The following is a 9,530-nucleotide window of genomic DNA, read 5'->3' on the forward strand; positions in this document are numbered from 1 at the left end:
TAGCTCTAGCTTCCAATCCCGTATTCCACTCCCGTTCCAAGCATATCGAAATCGATTGTCATTTTGTCCGAGAGAAGGTTTTGGCTAAACAATTTCAGTTACAATACATTCCAACTATGGATCAGCTTGCTGATCTGTTTACTAAACCTGTCAGCGTATCTCGGTTTCAATATCTCAAGTCCAAGCTCATGGTTCTTGATTGCCCCATCAGCTTGCAGGGGACTATTGAAGATACTACTTCAACAGATTCTTCAACAGATTCTGGTACAACTACTGCTGCAAGAAACAACTGCTCTAACTAATTCTGTTATTCCAGCTGTGGAAAGAAGGTTCTTGAAGTTACAGTTGTAACTATCACTCCATTGTAGTTGTAACAAACTAGTGCTTACTTATAAGATTATAAATACAGCATTGTAATTCATTCTCTGTATTCTTCTGAAAAATTAAATAATAAAGTAGTTCCTAGTTTCTTCATGGTCGTGTGCAAGATAGTCTAGCTAATACTCATTATTGGTGTCCATTATGAAAAAAACTTAATAATTGTAAAATATAAATAACTAAATATCAATGAAAATTGACTACTTGAAAAATTATTCATACAAAGTTAAAACTACTTCAAAAGAAGATTAAAACAAAACTAAGAAAAAATAATGCCTTTGTCCATAATCTACACACAGAAGTGTGACGGATTGTTGTTTATCAAAACCAACACTGCTAATGTTCACAAAGAGATGGAAAGAAAGAAATAAAAAGCAGACTAAAATTAACAAAAAATGACAAAATCAAGAATAACGGTCCTGTGCTTATGCTCACATAGGAATTTATCCCATGGTTGTAGCACATCAAGATTTGCAATATGCATTCAAGAATTATAAATTGTTAGCAATTATAATTTGAATTGTCAATTCAACTTTCATAAAATAAGGTAAATACATGAGTAATTAAAAAATGATTGAAACACAAGATAGTTCTATTTAAATATTTTGAACCAAAATAGGTCAGTCACACTATGATTATTAAAATAAAAAATCAATTGTCTAACTAAAGCTCCGATTGAACAACAATAAAAACAATTGTTCGTTGGCCATGCAAGGTTGCTAATATGATTACATCCATTAGCACGTATCAAACAATATTAGTACACATTGAAATGAAATCCATTATTGGACAAACTGAAAAAAGAAAAACAGAATTCAAATTCTTTCTTTCAGCCAATTTCATAATTAGATATCAACACACGAACATTTTTATACTTTCAAATATATAATAAACAGTCACCTTAAAAAAAATTAAAAATAAATTTTAAAAAAAAAAACGAAAAAAAGAAAGGTACAAATTTGTATGAACACAACCACACCAAGCCAATGACTTTTTGATACCTTCATCGTGATGAGATTTTCAAATTTTGGATGCTAGCTGCCAAATGTTGGCCTTCTGATAATGACCAACTTCCATGAATTACTCTTTGAGAAATAAATGGTTGTGAAGACCCAAACAATGGATGGCTGTATGAAAGTGTGATTGTCCGATTGAAACCTCAAAGTCTTGCGATGGAGTTCAAAGAGGAATTGAAGAACAGAGGAATGGGTAATGTCTACGTTAGAGATGGAGGGGGAAGAGATATTGTGTTAACGTTTGAATCAGCGGCTACAATGCAAGAGAAGCTCAAATCAATGGAGGGGTGGATCCAGCCATGGAGCGAATCAGTCAAGATATGGCAGCAGGGGATGATTCTTGATCAAGAAAGATCTGTATGGCTCACGTGTTATGGTGTTCCCCTGAATCTCTGGAGCTGCAAAACGTTTACAAGTATTGGAAGGACATGGGGGGAGGTCATAGGCATTGATGAGGGCACATCCAGCATGATGTCTTTCCACAGTGGTAAGGTGAGAATTGCTACTAGGTGTATGGAGGCCATAAACACAACTATTATCCTGCGATGCAAAGGCGTTGATTTCCCAGTCAAGGTTTGTGAAGAACAGGGGGTGACTTCAGAGGTGATATACAAGCAATGCAGATGTTATGGTGAACAGCCCCAAACGGAAAATTCAACTTCAAATGGTAAGGAACAGGATCAAGTGCAGAGGTCTATTGTGGGGAGCAAGGAAGGTGAAGATGAAGCTGATGTAGAGGGCCACGTTGGTAGTGTGCTGGATAACACAGGTGATGCGAAGGCAAGGAGGCCAAGGGTAGGATATGATGATTATACAGCCACTGATGGACAACTGAGGGAGCTAAGTTTGTCTAGGGTTGAGGAGACTATCATGTCGATAGGTCCGCTGGACTGCTTGCAGAAGCATCCTGGAGGTGGAGTTGAAGCTTGCGGGTCCCAGTCAGTCAAATCAAGACCAACACCTTTTCAAATTCAAAATGAAGATCACCAGATTATAGTAGATGATGTTATTACTCCAGGTTTTATGAAGAGTCTTAGTGGGCCAGAAAAGGATGCACCTGGGCTTAATATAGAGGTGGTATTAAGGAAGGCCCATAGCTTACAATGTGGTACCATTCTGGGTCATAGATCTTCTGAATTAAGTGATCCAAATGATCTGCTAACAGGGGAGGAAGCAGTCCAAAATAGCAATGGAAAGGCAATTTCTGTCAGAATGGATAAGGAGCCTTTCGGTGAAACAAGAAGTAACACGGCAGTGGGAGATCAAAAAAGGAAAACTACTACAAAAGAGAAAGGTAAAGGGTTGATGAAATATCATAGGAAGAAAAAAGGAAACCTACAAATAGGGGTTGGATCAGTTTTGAATTTCAGGAAAGGGGCCATTTTTAGGTCGGCAGCTGCAGCTATTTCTTTGTCCATGGCAAGCAAATCGGGTTCTGGTCAGCTACTCCTGAATGAGGCAGAAGCGACTCTGAAGATCGGGAAGGTGCTTGGGCTGAAATGCAAAGGGAATGATGAGGAAGTAATTAGCAAATTGATGGAACTGGAAGTCAAGGATAAGGAGAGGCTGGGTAAGAAGGGTAGTAAGGCAGAGTAGTCTGTATCTGCTGTGGAGTTTTTTGGTGAAGTAAATTTGTTTTAATGAAGCTCTTATCTTGGAATGTTAGAGGGCTAGGCAAGTCCATTAAAAGGAGGAAAATCAAACAACTTCTATTTGAAAGAAAGGTGGATGTGGCACTGTTTCAAGAAACAAAGAGACCTGCTATAACTGATGAATTTGTCAGATCGTGTTGGCCTGGGGAACAGATGGCCTATATGGCTGTGGATTCAGAGGGTGCAGCTGGTGGTCTACTGTGTGTCTGGAATCCACAAGTGTTTCAACTTCTAGACTGCTGTTGTAACAGGTATTTTATTCTTTTGTCTGGCACCCTTTTTACAAGTATAGCTTGTGTTATTGTGAATGTTTATGGCCCAAATGATGGTGTTAATAGAAAGGGATTATGGGAAACTTTGAAGAATTTGAAGAGAAGCTTTGTTAACCCTTGGTGCTTGGGTGGTGACTTTAATGAGATTAGGACATTATCTGAGAGGGTGGGCTGTTCTCAAAGAAGTGGTGGTATGAAGGACTTTAACGAGTTAATTGATAACCTGGAAGTGTGGGACTTACCAATGTTGGGGAGAAAGTTCACTTGGTGTAATTCTCAGAATGGTCTCAAATGGAGTAGGCTGGACAGGTTTTTAATTAGTCCAGAGTGGTTGCAAAAATTTAATTTTAAATTGTGGGGATTACCAAGAAGGCTCTCGGATCATTGTCCTATATTAATGATGGAAGACGAAAGAGATTGGGGTCCAAAGCCATTTAAGTTTCTAAATGCCTGGTGTCTTCATCCGCAGTTTAAGACTTTTGTGCAGAAAATTTGGGCTGAATCTCATGTAAATGGTTGGGCTGGATTCAAATGTCTACGGAAACTGAGATTACTTAAAGCAGCGCTGAAAAGATGGAACCTTGAGGTGTTTGGCAAGGTGGATTCTAAACTTAAGCAACTGGAGGAGGAGATACATGTCTTGGATTTGGTGGCTGAACAAAGATTACTCACTGATACAGAGAGATCTACACTTAGGGAGTTAAAAGGCGAAGCATGGAATTTGAGTAAAATGGTTGAATGGTTATGGCTGCAGAAGTCCAGAGCTAACTGGTTATTAAAAGGCGATAGAAATACCAAGTTTTTCCATGTCATGGCCTCCACGAGGAGGAATAGGAATGCACTGTGCTCAATTGAGGTTAATGGGGCCTTGACTGAGGATCCTAAGGAAATTAGAACCGAAGTGTTCAATCATTTTCAGCGTCAGTTTTCGGAATCATGGTTTGACAGGCCAAGTTTATATGGTCCATTTAAGTCTATTGGGGTTGGAGAGGCGCGTGTTGCGTTGGAAGCTGAGTTTACAGAATCTGAAGTTGTGGTAGCTCTCAAGAATTGTGATGGGAATAAGGCCCCTGGCCCTGATGGCTTTAATTTTATGATGCTCCAGAAGTGTTGGAAAATAATTAAAGGGGATGTGATGCAGTTCATGAGTGAGTTCCATACTAACTCAAAGTTGGTGCTTGGTATTAATAGTTCCTTTGTAGCCTTGATTCCAAAGAATGAAAATCCCTCTTCTCTCAGTGATTTTAGGCCTATCAGTCTGATTGGATCATTGTACAAAGTGTTGTCTAAAGTCTTATCCAGTAGACTTAAGGTGGTTTTACCGAAGATTATTAGTGAGTCTCAATCAGCTTTTATAGGGGGTAGAAGTATTCTTGATGGTATCCTGGTTGCTAATGAGATTGTTGATGATTGGAAGAAGAAGCAAAAGAAAGGTCTTATCCTAAAGCTCGATTTCGAGAAAGCATACGATTCAATAAATTGGGAGTTCCTCTTCTCCATGTTATCAAACTTTGGTTTTGGTTCAAAATGGATTAAATGGATGAAGGAATGTGTATCTACTGCCAAAATTTCAATTCTGGTTAATGGATCACCTACAGCTGAATTTAGTCCCCAAAGGGGACTTAGACAAGGTGATCCCTTATCTCCCTTTCTCTTTAATATTGTAGCTGAGGGTCTTAATATTCTGATACAAAGAGCTGTTCAGGCTGGATTGATCAAGGGTGCATCAGTTGGTTCAAATGATCTTACTATCACTCACCTACAATTTGCTGATGACACAATTTTGTTCTGTGAGGCAAAGAGGGAGGAGGTGCTTAATATCAAAAGAATATTGAGATGTTTTGAAATCTTGTCTGGGTTGAAGATAAACTATCATAAGAGTGTAGTGTGTGGTGTTGGCATTAATGAGGACCTTACCAAAGATTTTGCTGTCATATTGAACTGTCTGCATCAGAGGTTACCTTTGAAGTATTTAGGGATGCCATTGGGGGCTAATCCAAGGAGGAGACGGTCTTGGCAACCTGTCATTGATAATTTCAAACTAAAACTTGCTTCTTGGAAGCGTAGGCTTCTTTCCTTTGCTGGTAGGTTGACAATGATCAAGTCTGTGTTGGCTTCACTACCAGTGTACTATTTATCTTTATTTAGAATGCCTGAAGGGGTAGCCAAAGAGATTGATAGAATTCAGTCCAGGTTTCTCTGGGGGGGCGATGAACTTAGAAGGAAAATTCACATGGTAAAGTGGGAGGAAATTACTCTAAGCAAAAGTAACGGGGGTCTAGGTGTTAAAAAGGTGAGAATCATGAATGAATGCCTTCTTCTCAAATGGTGGTGGAGGTTTGGGAGTGAATTTGATTCTATTTGGAAGCAAGTGATTCTTAGTAAGTACCCACAGACTGGTGGTGCTAGGTGGCCAGATCAAGATGCAATTTCCAGATATTCTATGGTGTGGAGGGACATTTTGAGGGTTGCTATTAAGTGTCCAGAGTTGCTGGAGTCATTTAAGGCCAACTCAAAGCCTTATATTGGGGATGGGAGGCTCATAAGCTTTTGGCTGGATCAATGGGTTGGTACTGACTGTCTAAAGAATTTATTTCCTAGACTATACTCTTTGTCTATGCATAAAGGTTTATCAGTGGCAGTGATTACCAGCGAAAGCAATGGAGATGGGGAGTGGGATTTGTCTTTCAGAAGAGCATTGTTTCAATGGGAACTTGAAGAGTTGAGGAGGATGAAGGAGTTACTACAAACTGCTCCAGAGCTCAGGAATAGTGTGCTAGATGGGTTGTCTTGGGCTGCTGACAGATCGGGTATCTTTACTGTATCGTCTGTCTACAAGTGGAGTGAATTACCATCTAATCTGCCTACAAAAGTGGTGGATCTCATCTGGAAGAATGCTGCACCTCCGAAAGTGCAATTTTTTGCTTGGCTAGCATGGAAAGGGAGGATCAAGACTTCTACCTTTTTGCAAAGTATTGGGATCCTTAGTGCCAACTCGGATGTTAACTGTGTTTTCTGCATGAAGGAAAGGGAAACTGCGTCCCATGTGCTGCTGTGCTGTATGTTCAGTTGGAGAGTTTGGTCTAATATTCTTGGATGGTGGGGTGTATCTTGGGTGCAGCCGGGGTCAGTAGTGGGTCTTCTTCAATGGTGGACTGGGGTTACATGCACTAAAAGATTGAAGGTATTTTGGAAGTCAATCCCATTGGCAGTGCTTTGGTCTTTATGGAAGCAGAGGAATGATATTATTTTTAACAAGACACAGTTGGACTTCGAAAAGCTGTGTGATCTTATCAAAACACGGATTGCATTGTGGGTCAGAGCTTCTAGTCCTTCATTGAGTTATTCAGTTGGTGATTTGGTGTCTAATTTACAAAATGTGAAATTCTGCATCATGCACTGAGGGTTTAAACTATTTACTGCTGTTTTTGAATGTTGTTTCTGTTATGGTGCAATTGATTTAGAAGGGGTTTCTGTGTTTGATGTGTTATTCTGTTGTGACTGATCTGTCTAGCTTCTGTGATCCAACATCCAAGCTTGCTCATACTGTGTGCTGTCACATATAAATCTGTTTTGATTTGGTGCTTGGATTGGTTGAAGGCCTGCTGTAGATTAAAGGAATATGTTTGGGCTGCTGTAGGATTGAACAGAACCTGGAAGCTTGCTCATACTGTCTGCTTTTGTTTTTGCTTTGCTGCTGGTTGGAAATCATTTGAAAGCTCTGGTTTTGCTCTGCTCCTGGAATTTGGTAACATCTGAAAGGGTGATTCAGCTTTGTGGTTGTGCTGCTGTCAATCCAGTTTTGTTTGTTTTTGTGTTGGTTGGGTGTTTTTTCAGTTGCTTGTCTTTGTTTTTGTGTTGGTCTCTCACCAACTAGGAGGTTGGAGCTCATTATAGCTCCAAGCTCCTCTTTATTGATGTTTTTCTATCATATGTTTGTATATGTGATTCATCAATAAAGTGTTTCTTTTTTGCCGATCAAAAAAAATAAAACCTGCAAAAGATAGAAAAATAAATGTAAAGAATACGTAACCCTATTCTGTTCCAAACAATCAATCAGTAATTACAGACTACCAAATGTTGGAAGTGCGAGAGGGAAAAGGCCTAACTTTCAAAACAAGTTGAACTCCTATGATAACTGGGACAATTTTTCATTTTTTAGTGCAAAAACCTATATTAAGTCCATTTAAAATATCCATTCAAATCAGTACATAACTATCTGAAATGAAAGCGTACATTCCTGTTGGATTGTTATCTACATTATTACATGACTTAAAACAATATAAAATAAAATGCAACACTTATGACATAGCTTTACAAAATCAACACAAGCATATAAAATCGACTTCTAATCAACTTCTCTTTGTACTTGGACTCTTCATCACCTATATATATATATATATAAAGGACAGGGGTGAGCTATTGCCCAGTGAATAGTAATAAGTAAAGTGGTAAATGAATGAACATCAATGAATTTTAATAAAACCAAGCACAAGATCATAGTTCAAACATAACATAATTTGTACATGTCACTACAAAAAATTAAAGTTTTAGAAACAAAAATTTAGGAACAAATTTATTTTTTAGAGACCAATTATTTTTGTAGCGAAAAGTGTCGTCATTATATTTTTAGCAACAAAAAATGGACATTAGTGATGAATTATTATCCTTTTAGGACCAATTTTTTTCTCAAAAAATAAACCATTTTGAGATTAAATTATTTTGTCCATAAAAATCTATTTATTAGTGACATTTTCAAAATTTTGTCGCTAAAAGCCTTATTTTTTACTTTTCCGAACGACCTTTTAGCGACTATCCCCACAAAAATAGAAATTGGTCCATAAATGTCTTTTACAACAAAATTTTTACTTTTAGAGACTAAAAATGTTGGTTTCTAAAACTCTTATATGTTGTAGTGTGTTAAACAAAGCTTAACTTGCAAACATATACATAGCGATGACCATTCTAAGGTTTTTGAGTCAAGAGTCCACAATAGGTGGCTAGAGGAGCTCGGTTAGTTGGAAGTTATTGGCATGATTCCCAATAACAAACATGATCCAAGTTGTCATCTTAATGCATGGTAAAAAAAATATAAGATGTTCATTCATAACAAAACAATATCATAACTTTCTTAAAATATCATACGTTTGTATTTCGAATAATAGCTTTAACAAAAATAACTTTACTATATTACTACTCACAAATGACTTTTAAACAAAGAGTTACTTCCTCCAAAGTGCTTGACCTACAAAAGTACAATACAAGCATTCATGAAATACGGTCTAAAGCGATGAAACGTTACTCTTTTCGATTCTAATTCTAATGTTCTAGCTTATCTTTATACTATTTCTCTCAACCATACTTTTTTAGGTCCATTTTCAAGTCTTAATCAATTTTATTTCAAGTACCAATTAAGCAAAACGAGGCCCAACCAGCCAAAAAGGTGAAAAGGGAGAAAAATTGAGCAAATGCTCTGTTGGTCGTTGTGAGATGCCTTCAGGGCTACCAAGCTCACCCTACAGTTCAAACTTTCGATCTTCTGATCTAGTCTCACTAGTGCAATGTGAAACAGAGAATGTGAGTCCAAATCTGACAACTTTTATAGAAAATTCATTTATTGCAAAATATGTCACAAATAGATTACATCACTAGATTTCAGAATCGCCACCCAATCTTTTGGAGAAATTAAGAAACCCTGACTCATGCCAAAGGCCATTATTCGCTATAACCAAAGTGTCTCAGCTCAGGAACTTAGGTATGAGAGTGGAAGATTATTAATTGAGCACCTCTGCTCACCTGATCCAAAAATCGGCATTTACTAAGTCATGATATGATTTTTTTAATCAATATATATTCATGGTCCGGTTATTATTAATACTAACATTACTATCTGAGGCAATCAAATATAAGTTGTGCCACTGATTTTGGTTACACTTTGATTTCATGCGTTTTTTGAAAAACTTTTTGTACAAACTCTGAAGCATAAGAATCAATTACATTCCAACATAAGCAACACAACCTTCATCAACTGGCATTTATACAAATATTTCAATTAAGCATTTAGCCTCATGGTATAAGAATGAACTTGATAGAGGACATATACATACAATATGCTAAAGCAAAGAAATGCCCACATTGTACTCCGAGATGAGCTAAAAGAATAGTTTAATATATACATTATCCTATATACAAGTAACTAATGCAACACATAC

Source organism: Camellia sinensis, chromosome 5 (genome assembly GCF_055761805.1).
Source record: "Camellia sinensis isolate YWXY chromosome 5, ASM5576180v1, whole genome shotgun sequence".
NCBI lineage: Eukaryota > Viridiplantae > Streptophyta > Magnoliopsida > Ericales > Theaceae > Camellia > Camellia sinensis.